Here is a 20,360-nt window from a genome sequence, read left to right on the forward strand (position 1 = left end):
TACAAATATTCGTATTACTATTTTATGTACGTAATATTTTCTTATGTGTGTATATTGCTATTTGTACTTACTCTGTGTAGTCTTCCTGTGTGCATGCCGCTGCTTGTCATGGCTACGTGTGCTTTATGATGTATTGTGTGCTGTGTTTTATGTTAGTGAGTGTAGGGGGGATGGGTAGTGGGGAGAGAGAGGTACCGTTAGTCTGTGTACATTTCATGTATCGTTTGAAATATGGGATTGTGTGTTTCTATGTGTGTATCATTCATGTGTAGGCCTTTCTTACTTATTTTATACATATATATGGTATTTCTCTAATGTATTCAAATGTCTGCCCTTCTTTCCCGTTGTTACAACTTCCATTACTTCTGTTATTGTTCCGTATGCATGTCCTGTATTTAGTATGTGATTTGAGTACCCGGAATTGCTAGCATTATTCCTAATATCATGTATGTGTTCTTTATATCTAGTGTTAAATGTTCTGCCCGTTTGTCCAATGTATTTCAATGGGCAATCTACACATTTCATTTGGTATATGCTACTTTTATTGTATTTATCTAATTGTGGTTTTTGTTTGAGTATATTTTCTATTGTGTTTCGTGTGCGGAATGCTACTTTTATCTGTGTGTCTTTGAAAAGTTTTGTAACTTTTCTCACTTCTTTTGTACTATATGTAAATGTGGCCCACTTTGTTTTATGTTGTTCGTCGTCATGTGTGTTTGATTTTTGTTTTCGTGTTGTTTGATTTAATCTTTTGATTATGTTTGTGCCGTATCCGTTGTTATGTAGTATGTTTTTAATAGTGTTCTTCTCTATTTGTTTCCTTTTTCTGTTATTGTGTATGTGTAGTCTATTTATGAGGTAATTAATACCTGACAATTTGTGCTCGAATGGATGGCATGAACTGTTAGGCATAATGATGTCTGTTTGTGTGGGTTTTCTATATATTGCGAATTGCAACCTACCTTCATTGCAATATATTGTTATATCTAGAAAGTTAATTGATTCTTGTTGTTCTCTTTCAATGCTGAACTTTATAGTTGGTTGCAATTCATTAATTTCTTTGAGTGTATGTTCTTTGTTATTTTTTCTTCATATATTATTAATATGTCATCGACATATCTGAAGTAGGCCACTATTTGTTGTTTTACTAGAATGGGATATATTTGTGTGTGTTTCATATATTGTATATATGTTTCTGCTATTATAGCTGATGTATGGGCTCCCATTGCTAGTCCACTTCAGACTTTTCTGTACTCTGAGGAGGTAGGTAGGTCTCAACTGCTCTCCACTTCTCCTTCAGTTTCTTCCGCAACTCATCCAACGTCCCCTCTACAGAGACCCAACTCGATCGCCATATTTTTGGCAACTTCCCTCGGAAAATTATGAATCAAAGCAAGTGGCATGTCGATAGCGGGTAACACTACAAACAATATTAAAAGTAGTTCACAGTAATAGAACATACTCTCCACAAGCAAACTAAATGCAATGAAGTCACAACCGTGTACACACGGTTGCATCTAACGAAACCACGCTCTTCTACCATTTCTGTGAGCCCCCCCCCCCCCCGGGGNCGTAAGGAGCGGAGCGTTGGGGAGCCACAGGAAGCAGCTTGCTCGTAGCCGTGGGGTTACAGGCCTCCCGAAGTTGACGCAGGGATGTCGAAAGAAGAGACCTTGGGGATCTTCTGGTTATTGTGGGAACGCAAATCACAACTAGTCAGACTGAGTGTTTCTGTATGCCAGTTTCTATCCTCATAACCCACACTGAAATTGTTGCTCTCCCAAGTAATAAATTGTTTATGTATGTAGATCCCGATAAGCAGGCCTAATAATAAAGAGGAATGAATACAGTCCACTTCTAACTGGAACGTGCACAGACAGACAAAGACGGCAGAACCTCTATGTGGTGACGTCATATCTTGAGTAGGCAACCTTATGGAAGAAAACTCCCGTGTGTTTAACGGAATCTAAGGTTTGGTGATTTTGGTTCCTACCGAATTGTGACATGTAGACCCATTGCCAGATAATAGCTGTGTAAACAGTCGACAGAACAGCAGCCGTTGCTAGGGAAAGGCTGTGTGAACACGTTTCCCTGGAAACGAGAAAACACACAACTATGAAAGAGAAGTTTTCTGCGCGGCCTGTGCCGCGGAGGACGAGGACTAGAAGTTCGTGCCCGCTTTCTCATAGACGTCGCCCGCCGGCGTCTCGTCTCATTAAATGGACGAAATATTCAAGCCATAAATAGTGTAAAATATCTCGGTATAATCTTCCATAAGAAAGATACATGGAGATTGCACAGATAAATGATCGAAGCTAAGGCCTTCAGAACATTTATTGAAGTGTATTCTCTATTCAAAAGTGAGTGACTGAAAGCTAACATTAAACTGAACCTCCACAAACCTCTCATTAGGAGTAAAATGACTTATGCTTGCCCAGTCTGGGAGATTGTGGCAGGCAACAATCTGCTGTATTGCAGCGCCTGCAAAACAAGGTTCTTCGAACAATTGGCATTTCTTAAGTCGCACACAGGTTTGCGATTTGCACATGGCTTTCCAACTTCCATACTTACATGATTACATTATAACATTGTTCAGGAAATAAGCAGAAGTCATACAAAACCATGGAAATGTAAGAGGCTAACTTGGCGGCAGTCAAGCTTACGACCGTTCAGGTGACTAGACTGCCATTGTAGCAGGAGCTACTAATGATAGTGCACGAAGTGCTGTACTGAGCCTGAACTCACAGAGGCTTTGTTCTGTATCTATATACAATTAATAGCATGTATAACAAAAGACAGACCCGTCCTTTCTTCAGAGAAGGCACCCAACAATCTAATATCTCCTCATGATCCCCAATTGGGGCTCGACACTAAGATTGACTGACTGTCAGTCGCAAAGCGACTTTGACTTGATATGTCCGCGTGAAGGCGGGTTCGAATACCTCCACCGTAGCCCTGCGAGTCGTTGGGGGTCTCGAACCTGAGATAATGAAATATGGTCATGAGTCCTGCGGCACTCGAACTCGAGAGCGACTACGCTGGCAAGGACCAGCAGGAGTTGTAAACGACAGACTCATCCTCTCGTCAAGGAGAGCGCACCACATCAAACCCGCAACTGTCTGACAGTAATACAGATCTTGTCTTAAGCCCGAGATGGGTGCTTTATTCCAAGACAGACTGTCCGACTGGCCGTCGGTCGTAACATAACTTTGACTTTGTTTTGTGGTTCAGTCACTTCAGATTTGCAGTTGTGAGAAGCGACAATCTGGTAGCTGATGCAGAGGGCAGTTCGGAAACCCGAAAAAAGGGGAACGTCTGGCGTTGAAAGCCGCTACCAAACAACGGCTAGTGATGACTGAGAGGACTTTATAGTGCTGCAGTTACAGTGATGTTTGGAACGTGTGACTCAGTGAGGCTGTTGTAGTTACGCTCTGTAAGTGCCCAGTACGTCTGGTTACCAATCTCAACCTCATCTTCTGCATTCATCATTTCTATGCGTAAATCTTGCAGCTGCTCCCTTCAGGGCTACTTTCCTTCCCACCGAGTGCTACACGCGCCTTAACGTCACCACTCCAATAGCACCTTCCGAGGAGCACAGTAAACAGATCCTGTCACTTCTACCTCTTCCTTAGATCCGTACATTCTCCCAGCTGTCTCTCTCAGCGCAACTGGGAGTAGGTTTTTAAAATGAATCAAGAGAACAAGGGTGGGAGGGTGTAGACTGGATTCATCTGGCTCACGATAAGGACGAGTTGCGGGCTATTAAGAATACGCTTTTGAACCTTCCGGTTCTGTAAAGGGCGGACAATTTCTTGACCAACTGAGCGACTGCTAGCTTCTGAAGATGGACACCACCCTACCGAGTTAGTTTATGAGACCCGAAATTGTATTCTGGGCCACCAGAATCCGACTGAGACCTTCGCTGACTAAGGCCACACATACTGCGCAAGGCAGAGTTGTGTTCCCGGGATAATGAAGCAGTATGTCGTTAAGACGGACGGACAGAACGAAGGTACAATTCCACGCATTCCTATCTTTACTTCGCGACCCGCTACCTCTATTCCAAACTCGCAAGAAAATGAACCGCTGTGGTAGCCTAAAATAAGTAACTTTACTTGAATCAGTACACCGGGAAACTGTCTGGGCGCCCCCCCCCCCAACCCGTCACTGCGCGGACTGGCCTTCCTGTCCCGTCATCGAAGTTACTCACTTTGTTACAGCCACGGCTGGACTGCCTCGACAATTCCCGTCGCAGTTTCCGCGAATATAACGCGCTAAACGAGCACGTGACAAATCGAGGCTAAGAAAATGGCGGGATGCAGACAGGAAAACATGCAGTACCCTGGTTTCCGTTTCCGAAGCCTTCGTAAGAACTGCGAAAAAGCCTACCTTTAGCTTCCTTATGTCTTCCTGTCTCTCTCTCTGTCCGCACGAAAGAGCGCTGCTTCCATTAGAATCATGTTCGTGACAGTTTACATTTAGGTAGAAAAAGAAAAAAGTAAAGCTATCCCTGTAACATGCCGTGGAGGCCCATAAGGTTTTGACATTCCCACATCTTCTAGACAATCGGCTCACATATGGCGGTGAGGTTGTGAGCCTTACGCGCCGGCCGCTCTTTACCCCCCAGGAAGATTCCTGGTACTCATTTCTGTTAGAGGCTGAGTCGACCCCAGGGCCAAAATGCGGCTGCAAGGATTAGGTCAACTCAAAAATCCAATCACGTCATCGGGACTCGAAACCGCGGGGCTGGCTGTACCTCAAGAGTGCATCACACCGTGTGATTCGATGATACTGAATAACACGTTGCAAAGCACGAGTAGAGAAGCGCTTGTGTCCTAATTTAAGTATATATTATGTAGGGACTAAGGAAAACCATGAGAAGCCATAGTAGGGGTAGTTGGCATTAGACTCGGACCAGGGAGCTCCAGAATACCATGAGGAGACCCCCTACTTGTGTCCTCTGGCCCTCTCATAGAAGCGAGAGGCCTCAGACCGCGTGACTCTTATCAAATTCCTCCCCATGTTTCTCAGCCTCCAGGATCCACCTTAATGATAAAAGCTTATCAGCCCCGTCCACTGTGACTCATCATCCCTGACATGTTTCCTTATGAGAGGATATGTCAATATAAGTGGAGAATACTATTACAATGTGATTGGTCAATATCAATACATACATAAATATCATCACAATGTCATGAATATATTAAGATATTTATAAGTTATCATAATTAGTATATTTACAAGTATGGTTGAAAGAACTCTTACAAATCTAGAACCAATTTGGTTCGTGCCCCTTATGCCACCTCTGTTTAGAGGAAGTTGAATGGTTCCATGATTTAGTCTCGTCTGGTTATTATATGTCCTTCTGAAAATGGTCTCTCAGACTGAAACATGTCACGGATGAAAGAATAAAAGGGAGAGAGAGGAACTGGACGCAGTTGATAACCTTTGATAATATTGCTACTGTGACGGACCAGGGTGGACCACGTCAAACTCACCTTAATATTATCCTGCCCATGTCCTTGTTGGATTTCCAGCTGACAGTTTGGTCCCCCCCCCGCCTTCAAAATGGCTTATGAATTCTTCGTCTATCGAACCAGGCACCTGACTCCTAGGAGTTTTGAAATAGCGAATCAAATTGGAAGCAGAAGGAAATGTACCAAATACTAAAATAAAAATTCAAATTGTGTACCATTTAACTTAGCTGTTAAGCCGCCTCCGTAGTCTAGAGGTAACGTTCCCACCTAATGACTCGTGGTATGCGAGTTCAAACCCGGCGGAGATCGTGGAATTTTTATGGGCGGAAAAATTCAGGGACAAGTCCTCCGAGAGGGACTTTAAGCCGTGGGTCCCGTGTCGTAGCTTTACGGCACGTAAAAGAACCTCGTATCTACAAAGGAGGTCACTGAGCCTAATTCAAGAACGTTTCCCGCCCAACAGTAGTCTCTAATACCTCTGATAGATGGGGGAAGCATTATAGATACCGCCAAGCAAGTAGAGGCCGAACTCGCTGGCTCGGTCGGAACTGATGGTACGCACCAATATCGGTTAGGTATAGAGACTGGTAGAATATCATAGAGGGAAGCACAATGGACCAATACTGGTCTAAGTGCATGGGGAAACCCACCCTCTCCAATAACTAACTAACTTAGCTGTTCTCCAGAGCTTCCTTAAGACAATGTTAATCCGCTTAAGCCTAAGTAAGATCTGATGTGGTTATAAAAACTTCTGTCTTCTGGGATATAAAGCCCTGTTTGACGTCGAAATGTAACCATCGTTTCGGTCGAAAATGTCGCCCCCTCCTTCAGAAGGCATGTTCCTCCGAAACGTCGCTTATTTTTTAACGGACTACAAGGCGATACATCCAAGAAGATAGTTCGGTTTAAACCCAAGATTATGGGTGAATTTTCCGGCTACTCTCCACATGGAAAGCTGTCTGTCCCCTTCGGAAAATTGCGCTCGCCTCCCAATTGAGCCACATGCCCAGCCCACCATATTCTCCTACATCTGACATCACGTGACCTGAACAATTATCAAGAAATTCTTCTTCCATCCGATAACCCAAGCTGACTGATTACTTCCCGGTCGTTTTTTCAGGCACTTTCAATTTGACACTAACATCGGTGCCATAAATGCATTTTCGAAACATCAGCCAGCTGAGATAAGGACTAGAATATGCTGTTCCCTCACGGAACTCGAACAAACACAGTACCCGTTGCCCCTAACATTGTTGTGTCTATGAATTGTCAATAGCTAGACTGTATAGCGTCGAATATCAGGATGTCTGATGAATTGTAAAGGATTTGGAAGGAACCGATTGTGGGATAATGAATGTATTGTGACATATAGACCCATGCTCGAATTTTTATATGTGATTCAAATTAATACTGACCAATGTATTGTCATGCTTGGCATGCAGTTCAGATTATCAACAACGCAGCAGCACGTGCGATAGGGAAACGTAATGGAAATGCAATATTCTTGTTTGCAGGACTGCTAGCTAGAAGTCGGCCATCTTGACACGGGTTCGCTGATTATGTTTCCCAAATCGCCACTGCCCGCCTCTCACGCAGGCCTCACGGTTTCAGTTCGTCAGACTTAAATTGCTCTGATGTTAGGCCATCAAGTTATGCAATTCGCCAGGCATTCAGGTCCCTGTCTCAAGCCACTGCTTCTAACCGTCATAACGTCTTCACTTTCACACTGACTTTATCAGAGGGAGGAGCGGGCAAAGCCTGGGAACCTCCTGACAAAATTATGCTATTTCTTGCTCCCAAAATAAAGTTCCCTCTCATTTCCCCAACGGTTCTCTTTTCACTTACTCGTCTGTTATTTTTATTATATTTCTCTCTCTCTCTTTTCGAAGGGTCAAGTCATCGCACAAATCTCGCAGGTCAGCCTGCAACAAAAATACCACATGTTCCATTTCTTCTTCAACTCTGGCATTACTGGACTTCCCAGTTCATCGGCAACGTCACCGCGGCTCCCTGCCTTGTCATCAGACAGTACCTGCTGCTTCATGGTGACTTTGCCCACTGCCCCTCAGAATCTCTCCTGAATGCCTGACCAAGAAATCCCCTGGTTTTTCAACATGCATTCAGTGACGCGCGCAGAATGCATAATCTACATCGTTGGATTATGGGACGAATTGCAAATAATAAATTGGAAAGGATTTGGAGGAAGGCGATCATTCCATAATTCAAGATACAATCCCGACATTCGTTTCATGCGACTGAGGGAGACCACGAAAATTTCAGTCTCGCCTGAAATTTGAACGCGATAACTCCTGATTATGGAGTGGAGATGTTACCCGCTTCACAGCGACATTCGATATCCCCAGGTGTTATGCAACACAAAGGTTCATCTCCCCCTGCAAGGTTAATTCAATTTCACGTCCCAATAACTTACTTCCATGGGATTCGTCTTAATAATGTCACATTACTTTCAATATGTAAATTTTCCATAAGATTTGGCAATCAGAATTTTATATTCACCTCTTCTTTCCCATCTGCGCCAGTCGATTTAAGAAATTTGTAAATGATACGATACCTAAAGAGTTTTGCCGCGAACTGGACAGCCAGGGATCTATTCCAGTCAAGGAAGTTCGAAATTTCTCTCTTCCCTTTTGAATTCGCAAATAACGCATGGCCCACCCAGTCTCCGGACTCCTGCTTATATGTATTCAAGTTCTTAAATGCGTAGTTCCTTGTCTGCAGGCGCCATACACGGTCGTGGCGTGCTGTTAGACACTGACAGCGTCTTAAATGACGCCGAAGAGCGAGGTACAATATTCGAATCCTGGTTTGTCATTTATTCAGGCGTTTCAACTAAATTCCCAAATTACTTGCTGTGACATTGTTACGAGTGCGACGCTCCTGTCGAAGCTACTTTTGAAAAGCATCGGTGATGTAGCAACACTGCCCGTGGAAGACGCTTGGCAATCCTGTATACGAGGCCCCGCCTCCTTACGTCTGCGGGGGGGTCAGCAGTGTATGAGGCAGTGAGAGCGACACGAGTCAGTGGGAACAAGTGCTGGCAGGCATGAACCCTACTTGCCTTTGATGGATGTCTGTATCTGTCCTCAGCCTGACTTCTAAGAGACTCGTATAGATCCGGCTGAGTAAGGAGACAATCGTAATTGGTCTCCAGTTATCGACTTATATTGGGCTACCTCCATCCTTAGGAATTAGAGAGGTATTGTGTACCTTCCAAAAACTGGGGAAGTAACCGGTGAGCATCACTAAATTGAACACCTTCGCAAGAACTTCAGATTATGCTCTCATACTCTGCACCATATTTTTGTTACACCATCTGGTCCAGGGGCAGAGTCTTTCTTTGTTCTCCTTAGTTTTAGGCGGATATCTTTTGGCGTAACCTCCTTCAGAATTTGTCCCGTGTGCCTAGACACACTTGGTGGCATAGTGATATTGCATACAGCGGACTCAACCCAGAGCCCAATATAGAAGGTTTCAAAGGCTTCGTGAGTCAGTCTTTGGTCATGAGCATCCAGAAGAGCATCTCCATTTTGGTCTCCGACCGCCCACTCCACTAGTCGCTGCGGCCGCCTTCTGTACAAGTCCTGGCATCTTGCATACGTTGTACACTTGCGAGCCGCATGGTTGGATCGACTACTACATGTCCTCCTTTTCTTCCTGCTCTCAACGCGCGGTTTGGGTGCCATGCCACCCAATATCGTTCTAGTGAGAGCTGAAACCACTTCCTCTACCTCCCCGCGCGTAACAGGAGACTGGGTGTCCCCATCCCTCAGTCTCCTAAGGAGGTCGTCTACTAAGGCTGGAAGAACCCCGGTCGTGATCTTAAGAGTGAAGGAAGCCACCCTTCTTCTTCACGCCCTGAATTGCGCTAGCGGGTCATCAGCCTCATCCTCCGAAGACGGATAGACCTGTTCCGCTGCGGGAATCTGCGACGGGTCATCGGGGTTTAACCCCTGCTCCGACGGATGGCTCTTGTCAGATTCACAGATTTCACCCCGAGAGGGGACTACCGCCTGTTCTGACACGTTCAATGCCAGGTCATCAGTTGCACAATGTGCAATCTGTTCTGGATTTAAAAAGTCTCGGGGCCTACTGCACGATAAGACCCCTCGTTCAAATCCTACAGCGGCGGTGCCGACAGAGCTCACTGATAATAATGGAGATGTCTGCGCATCGGGCTGCTGGTCAAAACTCACAGTAAAATTGAAACCTCCGGTGTACGATCCGGATACAGCGTGTCGCTATTAAAACAGATTTCCGGTTCACCGGCCAGCGGCGAACTTTCCGCCCCAGAGAGCGAAGGGACCTGACCAGCAAGCCCAAGCCCCCTAAAATGTTGCTATTAAAACAGGGATCTTGTGCACTGTCAAGCGACGAAAATACACTCCCAGAGAGCGAAGGGACCTGACCAGCAGGCCCCAGGACCCAGGCACCCCAAATATAATTTAGCCGTCATTAGAACGAAGCCCCTGTCGGCTCGCGTCAGGTGCCATTCTAGACATGTTTCGGCTTTCCATTCGATAGTTGCTTACCTCTTTATTCGTTTTGAACGGCAAGTGAACAGCTATCTTCATGTTAATATGGAGATCGAGAGCGTAGAGTCCCCCATATTGCTCCAGGATGCATATCTCCTCAAGACTCCAGATTGAGGGTCTCTGTGCTTTTGGACGCAGTTCAGCTCTCGGATGTGGCCCAAGTAACTCCTCGTTCCGAAGATTCGGGGTGAGCACGCCTCTTGTGAGACGAGAGACCTCTCTGAGACTCAAACCTTGTTCCAGCCATGCAAGGGAGATCTCTTGTCACTGTCAGTCAATTTGGGTAAGCGACATTTAACACTGCGGTAAGTCATGAAGGGCGTATCACAACGATAAAAAACCCACCTCGTCTGGGCATCGGGGTGGGCTCTCTGTTGATGGCTGCTGAGGGCTTCCTCAGAAGTCAACATTGTCCTGCATCCTGGATATATCAGAGGCCCCAAGTACGGAAGCCTCACCGGTAACTCTACGGCTCCAACAAACAAGCCATAGTCATGTCCTTCATTCACGCCAGGTCGTTCAACAGTGCGCTCCCCTGAATGTTCTGGGGTCTCGGGAGCTTGAGGTTCCTCAGATCCGAGGCTTTGTATTATACACCTATTCATTTTTGATATTGGTTCGGCCTGCCCGGAGGATGTCCTGTTCCTAACTCAAAACCAGTTTCATTGCCATGTTCGTCGAAGGGGAGGCACAGACCCCTCCTTTCCCAGTTCGGAGGGGGTTGAGAAAATACCACTCTTAGCCAGTTGATGATCGCTCTTGCCCGCGGGGAACCACGTAAAGAAGGGATTTACATCTCTCACGCGCACCTTTAGCCGCAGTTGTCTCAGAGACACTGCGTTTCCAGCGGGACCACGGGGAGGCGGCGCACGACATGCACGCATGCATGTTTTGGCTAGATGTTCTGCCATTAGCAGCTATGGTCTCCATAGAGAGTCATAGTTACTTCCTCCGTTTACCCGCGCTTACTTGAATTTCTTCACTTTGACATTCAGAGTACTGGGCAGAATTCATACTGCATCAGCACCCGCTAGGGCTCTCCCAATGCTTTGCTTTAATTAGACAGTCGGATTCCCCGAGTCCGTGCCAGTTCTGAGTCGACCGTTGAGTCGCGGCCGAAGAGAGCGCCGCGAGTAAGCGCGGGCCCTCGCAGCGTGAAAGATCCGTTAAAGGCCAAGGCACGGGACCGAGCTCTGATCCGCCTCGCGGCTTCGCCACGCCCAGGTCCGGCTCTTAAGCGCAGGCCCGCTCCCGACCAAGCTCGACGCGCCCCGGTCCTCAGAGACAATCCTTATCCCGAAGATACAGATCCAATTTTCCGACTTCACTTACCTACATTAGTCTATCGACTAGAGGCTCCTCACCTTGGAGACCTGCTGCGGATATGGGTACGAGCCGGCGCGACACCTCCGCGTAGCCCTTTCGCGGATTTTCAAGGTCCGAAGGGACGACCCGGACACGGCCGCAACTGCGGTTCTCTGCATCGGCGGCGGCTCCAGGCGGGCACACGCCCGGATCCTTCCGCCCTCACCGCCGCGCCCTTGTACTCGCCGGGGCTTAGGCATCACAGCCCTGTCTTCCGTCGACCGGGTATGGGCACGGAGCATTAGCGCCATCCATCTTCAGGGCTAGTTGATTCCGCAGGTGAGTTGTTGCAGACTCCTTAGCGGATTCAGAATTTCGTGGCCACCGTCTTGCTATCTTAAGCAACCAACGCCTTTCATGGTCTCCCATGAGCTCCGGTTTAGCCGCCTTAACCCGGTGTTTAGTTCATCCCACAGCGCCAGTTCTTTTTACCAAAATTGGCCCACTTGGACCATCATCCTTCAGAGAAGGGGCACGGGGTCCCACCCAAGTCATCTGCTAGCGGCTTCGCTCAAGCAGGCCGGAGATCTCACCCATTTAATGTTTAAGAATAGGTTGAGGTCGTTTCGGCCCCAACGCCTCAAATCATTCGCTTTACAAAGGAGACTGGCACACTCCAACCGTGCGCCAGCAACCCTGAAGGAAACTTCGGAAGGAACCCGCTACTACATAGTTCGATTAGTCTCTCTCCCCTATACCTAATTCTTCCGATCGATTTGCACGTCAGAATAGCTGCGGTCCTCCATCAGGGTTTCCCTTGACTTCGTCCTGGCCGGGCATAGTTCACCATCTTTCAGGTCCAAACCTGTGACCTCTGGGTGAGCCTGGGGTCGGAGCCGAGGCGCCCCGGGAGTGCTGGCCGGCCAACCCTTTCAAGAGAGACCGGCCGTCCTCCGATGATACCGGCGGGCACGCCACGCCCATTCACTTCGCCTCTGGGTTTAGTAGAGTCCCATTGACTCGCGCATATGTTAGACTCTTTGGTCCTTGTTTAAGGACGGATCGGGAGAGCACCCGAAGGGGAAGCGCCGCTGACTGGAGTGTCCGAAAACTGTACGAGGGCATCTGGGGCCAGCAGCCTGCCGGGCACCGGGGACGTGGCGGCTTCACAACCCGGAGAACTTGCCCCGACGAGCCCGGACACTCTCACCTTACCGCGCCGCCCACTAGCAGTGTAGGTAGTGGCAGCGGACAGCAACCGTCGGAGGCCGGGCTTCATCTGGGGTCCAGGGGCGCCCTTGAACCGCGCGGTAGCGGTGCGGAAGCACTACCGGTCTCTGTCCCGGTCCTTTGCCACAACACAGGCCAACGGATCCCGAAGTCCTACCAGGTGCTAGAAGTGCACACCGCCGCGGGCGCGGCTTTAGACTCCGGGCGGCCGGTGCTCGCGACTCGCACCGGCGCGCGCCTTGCAGTGCGACCGGCAGCCGGGAGCATCCGGGAGCAACCGCCCGAGAGGCGACTGTGCGCACAGGACTGCATCTCCCCTCTCGAAATTCCGTGTCTCTGCCTTTTACCCCTCAACGGTCTCACGTACTATTGAACTTTGTCTTCAAAGTTTTTTAAATTTCCCTCAGGGTACTTGTTCGCTATCGGTCTCATGGTCATATTTAGGCTTAGATGGAGTTTACCACCCTCTTATTGCTCCACTCTCAAGGAACAAGATACTGAGGAGAGCCCCACCCGGGAGCGGCCGCGGTCCCACGGTTCTGGCGCCCTCTGCGGGCGATGGCCCGTTCAAGGGAGACTTGGACTCGCCACACGGCACCCTGGGGTCGTGGGGCCTCCCACACACGACATCTCTCTGCGCGTCAACTCGCCGGATTTCGTGCTGGGCTCCTCCATATTCGCTCGCCGCTACTGAGGGAATCTTGTTAGTTTCTTTTCCTCCGCCTAGTAATATGCTTAAATTCAGTGGGTAGTTTCGCCTGATCTGTGGTCTCAATTCACACTCCGAATCTCGGCAGTCCTCCGGAAGGAGCATTCGTCGACGGCGACGTAGGCCGCGTTCTCTTGCTACGCCTTCGACCAATAAACATCATAGGGTACAAATAGACCTTCTCTACTTCTTTTGTTCTGAAACCTCTCTTTTTCTCTCATGCCCGGTGTTCCTCAGTGTCCGTGTCCCTGGGAACCTCAATCCGGGCGTCGTGCGTTCGGGCTGTCGGGGAGAGCGGTCCTTCTGCTAGTTCGACCGTCCGTCCACCTCCTCGCAAAGACTGCCTTTAACTCCCTTCAAGGGCGTCAGCCTAGGCTGCCGTGCCCGCAGCCTCAGGCTCAACGTGTCACATCCCACGCCACGCCGTCCAGAATTCTCAGATGGACGACCCTCACCCAGGCGTGGTCCGGGATTGGAAATCCAAGAACCGTAATGTGCGTCCGTAAAGTCGATGTTCATATGTCCTGCAGTTAACATTTCGACGCGCAATTTGCTGCCTTCTTCATCGACCCACCAGCCGAGTGATTCACCGTTCAGGGTTGTGAGTGTCTCATTCGGCAGGCCCGCTCAACGAGCCTTCCACTCTCGTAGGACAGGTATCGTCTTGTCTCGTCTCGTCTGGTCTGGAGGAGCGACCGCTTTGGCGCCTTCCGGCTCTTCGCTGCCTCGCCGCCGCCAACCCTCCGTTCGAAACCCGCGCCCGGCCCGACAGGACAGGGCGGCCCAAGGGTCTTTAAACCTGGCGCAGTACCCTTCCTGCCTGCCGCCCAGCAGCGGGTTCCTTGCTTCTCCTCAACTTCGTTCGTTCGACTGCCGGTGCTCAGACCCCCGTCACGCCGCTCCTTCGGAGGCCTGCTGGCGACTAGCCATCATCGGCCTCCCTCGTCTGCCAGCCGCCTGTAGGTGGCGTGCGGGCGAACCACCCTCGAGCGGTTCGCTCCCTCCACTCCACTGCTGTTCGCTCAGGATCCCTCCTCACTCTCTGTGACGTTAACGATCCTTCCGCAGGTTCACCCATGGAAACCTTGTTACGACTTTTACTTCCTCTAAATGATCTATTTCGGGCATCTTCCCGGTGGAATCGAAGGGGTGGACCCCGCGCCCACCAGTCCTCACTAAATCATTCAATCGGTAGTATCGACGGGCGGTGTGGTATATGGGCAGAGACGTAATCAACGCGAGCTTATGACTCGGGCTTACTGGGATCTCGTTCATGGGGAATATTTGCAAGCCCAAATCCTAAAACGATGGAGGTTCAGGTGGCTGCCCGGAACTTTCTGCCAGGGAGGACACACTGATTCCTTCAGTGTAGCGCGCGTGCGGCTCAGAACATCTAAAGGCATCACAGACCTGTTATTGCTCAATCTCGTGCTGCTAGAAGCCACCTGTCCCTCTAAAAGGATTAAGAGTCGCCGGTAGCGCAGAGGATACCGGATGCGACTATTTAGCAGGCTAGAGTCTCGTTCGTTATCGGAATTAACCAGAAAAATTGCTCCACCAACTAAGAACGGCAATGTACCACCACCCACTGAATCAAGAAAGAGCTCTCAATCTGTCAATCCTCCCGGTGGTTGGGCCTGGTGATGATTCCCGCTTTGAGTCAAATTAAGCCGCAGGCTCCACTCCTGGTGGTACCCTTCCGTCAATTCCTCTAACTTTCTGCTTTGCAACCATACTTCACCCGGAACCCCAAAACTTTGGTTTCCCGGAAGCCGCCCGCCGAGTCATCGGAGGAACTTCGGCGGATTGCTGGCTGGCATCGTTCATAGTTAGATGTAGGTCGGTATCTGATCGCCTTCGAACCTCTAACTTTCGTTCTTGATCAGAGAAAACATTCTTGGCAAATGCTTTCGCTTCTGTCCATCTTGTAACGATACAAGAATTTCACCTCTATCATCGCAATATGATTGCCCCCGTCTATCCCTTTTGATTATTACCTCGGGGCTTCCGAAAACCAACAAAATAGAACCGAGGTCCTATTCCATTATTCCATGCACTCGGTATTCAGGCGGCTGCTGCCTGCTTTAAGCACTCTAATTTGTTCAAAGTAAACGTGCCGGCCCACCGAGACACTCGGTCAAGAGCACCCGCGACTGGATTGGGTAGACCATCACCGAGACAACCCGAGGCGGAAGAGACTTCAGCGCCTCCACTCACCCGCGGGCGCCGGGTCGTGCCACCGGCAGAACGTCCGCACGTGCGTGCCAGTTAGACACCGACGGGCGGTGAACCGGCAGCGTGGGACACAAGTCCGACTACGAGCTTTTTAACCGCAACAGCTTTAATATACGCCATTGAAGCTGGAAATACCGCGGCTGGTGGCACCAGACTTGCCCTCCAATTGATATTCGTTAAAGTCTTTAGAGTGTGCTCATTCCGATTACGGGGCCTCGGATGAGTCCCGTATCGTTATTTTTCGTCACTACCTCCCCGTGCCGGGAGTGGGTAATTTGCGCGCCTGCTGCCTTCCTTGGATGTGGTAGCCGTTTCTCAGGCTCCCTCTCCGGAATCGAACCCTGATTCCCCGTTACCCGTTACAACCATGGTAGGCGCAGAGCCTACCATCGACAGTTGATAAGGCAGACATTTGAAAGATGCGTCGCCGGTTCGGAGACCGTGCGATCCGCCTCCATTTATTCAGAGTCACCAATGCAAACGGCCGCGTGAGCGACCGATTGGTTTTGATCTAATGAAAGCGTCCCTTCCGTCTCCGGTCGGGACTTTGCTGCATGTATTAGCTCTATAATTACCACAGTTATCCAAGTAACTGTCCACCATCTAAGGAACCATAACTGATTTAATGAGCCATCCGCGGTTTCTCTTTAATGTGGCTTGCACTGAGACATGCATGGCTTAATCTTTGAGTCAAGCATGTGACTACTGGCAGGATCAACCAGGGAACCGCACAACTTGAGTGCGTCCCTCAACGGGCCCATCGGGCACCGAGGACCAGTCCACTCAACACTACGGGCTTCAATCCGCAGATCAGACTCTCCTTCTCCTTCAGCACCATTGCAATAAAGCCGTCCCACACTCGACCTGCACCATAGGTGCTCGGCGGCGCATTGGCACGCCTTCTCTGTGACATCTGCCCGAGATTAGCCCGGGATTCAGTGAGGAGATTGCTTCACCAGTCTTAGAACTTAGCTCCGCATAGGACCGTGCCAGAAGGCACAGGGCCGCGTCTTGGCAGTCACCGCAGAGCCGGGCTGGGGACGGACCCGGTCTTCTTGCTTATACCTGACACCTCTATGTCCCCATACATATGAGAGAACCCCTCCTACCTCAGGTTTCAGCATCAGAAGGCGGGAAGTCCCGTCCCGCCTAGTACACTCCGGGCCGACCGAGGCCTCGGCACCGAAGGAACCGGAGCGGACGCACACGGACTCCGAGATCTCAGGGGGCCCCGCCTGAGTCCGCGGGAGGCCACCGTCCGATCAGACCTACAGACGCAGCCCCTCCCTCCTGACCGACGGTCCCTCAGTGAGGAATACCGCGTCACATGGAATGGCCTAGCGCAGGCTGCTGATCGCAAGTCAGCTATTCGATTCTAGGCGGCGACGGAAGTTAGCTCAGTCACCTTAGCGTAACTAAAGTGCCGTACACTCAATTCGAAGAGCGGGAGCTGCGCTCGCGTGCCCGACTTATGGCTTTCGCGCTGTCTCTTTCGACCCTGTAACTCAGTCACCGTAGTGACTGGACGCCGGCAAGTCGTCTTCTACTTTCGCCGCCTACTACAACGCACGGTCGCCGGCACCTACAACTACCACGCACGGGCAGTGATCAACTACCACGCGCGTACGGTATCTTTCGGCCCGGTGTCTGGTAGCTCAGTCACCTAAGCGAAGGATACCGCGGCATGTGGAATGTCTTCGCACGGCTGAGGATCCCCCCCCCAAGTAAACCTATTCGACCTGGCGGCGACGGTGGTTATCTCAGTCACCTCAGTGTATCTAAATTGTGCTCACCTCAGCTCGATCAGCCGGCGCATGGGCCCCGTGACTGACCTCAGACCTTCGCTCCCTGAGAGGCTTGGCCTTGTGGCTCAGTCACCATATTGACAAGACGCCGGCAAGTCGTTTTCGACTTTCGCCGCCAACTATCACGCACGGTCGCCGGCTCCTACAGATACCACGCACGGGCAGTGATCAACTACCACACACGTATGGTGTCTTACGTCCCGGTGTCTGGTAGCTCAGTCACCTTAGTGAGGAATACCGCGGCATGTGGAATGGCTTCGCGCAGGCTGAGGACACCCCCAGTAAACCTATTCGATCCCCGGTGGCGACTGAGATTAGCTCAGTCCATTTAGTGTCACCAACGAGGGAGGGTACCCTGTTTGGGTGGTTCTCTACTCGATGCTCGGATTCTGCGTAGAGCAGTCGTGTCGTACGGCGGGAAACCGGCAGCTTATACTTCCATTCTTTACGGCAGAAGACTGGCGTTGTAGCTCATTTGACGCAGTACGTGACTGGCTCCAGTCTGATTTTAGCCCTGGCAACAAGTGTTCCTCGTATTCGCTTACCCCTCCCTCGGGATCATTTATCGACGAGATGCCTCCCCCGACCATCCATCACTGCTTTGCCATTGGCTTGGCCTCTTGCGTGGCGCGGCCTCAGACATCCTCTTCGACAGACAGTCCCCCCCACTACATTCGGAATCAGCGCTGCCATTGCTCATTCCTCAAGGTGGACACTGCCTCCAGTATGGGAAAAGCCGTCATTGTCACGTGAGGGACCGCCCCGTTAGGAGTGTGAGGTCCTCTGCTCGAAACCTGGTGGCCTGAATGCAAAGTGGCCATAGGCACACAAAGACGGAAGGCAATCATTAGAACTGTGAACTGAGTCTCTGTAAATTCTGGGCCTGCGCTTCGATCAGTGGCTGCCCATAAGGGGCAGCTCAGTCGTACCTGTGGTCCGGCAACAGCGGTGCCTACAAGACTGTGGTCAAATCGTCGTGATCTAACACGAATTGTCGGTTAGCTCAGTCACCTTAGAGTAACATATTTGAAGGTCTGTCAACATGAACAGCCATCGTTTTCGCTGCACTGCCGAGAGCACTTCTTCGAATCCTCGCAAGGGCGTCGAAGTTGCTCAGTCACCTTAGTGTGATAAACAAGGAATTTTTGCCAGCTTGCACTGAAAACGCGATTACTGCAAGCTGGACGTCAGGTCTTCGAGTCCACAAACAAGAGGCATGGTAGCTCAGTCACCTTAGTGTAACAAACAGGGAATTCCGCCTACACGGAGCGCCAAAGAAGTGGCTAAATAATTAAGGTAAGGTCTTCGAGAACAGACGCCAGGGGGGAAGGGTAGGTCCGTCACCATAGTGTCACCTTCGAATGCCGCCAAGTACGACGCAAGAACGGTGTTTGGCTACAGAGCAGCTCCTTCGGCAGCCTCGACTGTCGCCCAGCCCGCAAGCATCGCTGCATTTGCCGGTGATTCCGACACGACCCAGCTGAGTGAGCGGCCAGGAATCGGACGCCAGGGGCCCGGTAACTCGGTCACAGTAGTGAGTGATGACACTGCTGCGTCTGCACACCGCAGCTAAAGCAATCGATTCCCTGCGGCCACGTGGGTTAGCTCAGTCACCTTAGTGTAAACAAAGAGTCGGCTCTTTAATTGGATCAGCGGGCGTAGCGGCGGCTATCTTGACGTTAGTGACTCCCTCCCTGTAAAATTTTTGTCCCGTAGCTCAGTCACCGTAGTGACTAGACGCTGTGACTTCCCCTACGAATTTCGCAATCGAAATACCACGCAGGGTCGACAGCCCCATCCAGTACCACGCACGTATCCTGTTTGTCTACAGAGATGCTCCGTCGGCGGGCTCGACTGTTGCTCTGTCCGCAAGCCTCGCTGTATTTGCCGGTGACTGCGACTCGACGGCCCTGCAGAATGAGCGACCGAGTTTCGACGCCCAGGGGCCTGATAGTTCAGTCACCGTAGTGAGTGATGACATTGCGGCGTCTGAACAACGCAGTTCAGACATTCGATTCCAGGCGGCGGCGTGTATTAGCTCAGTCACCTGAGTGTAACCAACGAGTGGGCCATTTAATTGGAACAGCGAGCGGAACATAGGCTTGTATGACGTTAGTCTCTCGATTCCCGAAAAATTGGTCGGATATTACAGTCACCGTAGTGACTGGACACTGGGAAATCCGTTGCGAGTTTCGCAGCCAAGTAACACACACTTTTGCAGGCCCCATCCAGTACCAAGCACGTAGGGTGTTTGCCAACAGAGCAGCTCCGAAGGCGGACTCGAATGTCGTTCTGCCGCAAGCCCCAGTGTATTTGTGAGTGACTGCGACACGACGACCCAGCAGAGTGAGGGACTAAGTTTCGACGCCCAGAGGCCTGGTAGCTCAGTTGCCGTAGTGAGCGATGACACTGCGGCGTCTGAACACCGCAGTTCAAGCATTCGATTGCAGGCGGCGGCGTGTGTTAGCTCAGACACCTTATTGTAACCAAGGAATGGTCACTTTAATTGGAACAGCGGGCGCAAGGTCGGTTTGCTTCACGTAAGCGTTTGCCTCCCTAAATGTCTCTCTCCGGTATGTCAGTCACCGTAGTGACTGGACCGTGGGACGTCCCTTGAGAGTTTCGCAGCCAAGAGCCACGCACGTACGGTTTTACCAACAGAGAAGCGCCGTCGGCAGGCTCGATTGTCGCTCTGCGCGCAAACCGCCCTGTATTTGCCGGTGACTGCGCCACGACGGCCCGCAGAGTGAGCGGCCACACTTCGAAATCCAGGGGCCTGGTAGCTCCGTCACCGTAGTCAGTGATGACACTGAAGCGACAGAACAACCCAGGTCAGGCATTTGACTCCCTGAGGCGACGTGTATTTGCTCAGTCAACTTAATTTACCCAACTAGTGGAATCTTTAATTGGAACAGCGAGCTCAGATGCGACTTGTCTCACGTAAGACTTTGCTTTCCTAAAACTTTCTCACCCTTAGTTCCGTCACCGTCTTGAATAGACTCTGGGACGTCCCTTGAGAGTTTCGCAGCCAAGTAACCAGCACGGT

General features: G+C 50.4%; 1 pseudogene; it reads right to left on the reverse strand.

Annotated features, from left to right (window-relative positions):
* Nucleotides 1-8,516: 8,516 nt before the first annotated feature.
* Nucleotides 8,517-10,635, reverse strand: LOC111874085 (annotated as a pseudogene).
* Nucleotides 10,636-20,360: the final 9,725 nt, after the last annotated feature.

This window comes from Cryptotermes secundus, unplaced genomic scaffold (assembly GCF_002891405.2).
Source record: "Cryptotermes secundus unplaced genomic scaffold, Csec_1.0 scaffold2111, whole genome shotgun sequence".
In the NCBI taxonomy this organism is placed as follows: Eukaryota; Metazoa; Arthropoda; class Insecta; order Blattodea; family Kalotermitidae; genus Cryptotermes; species Cryptotermes secundus.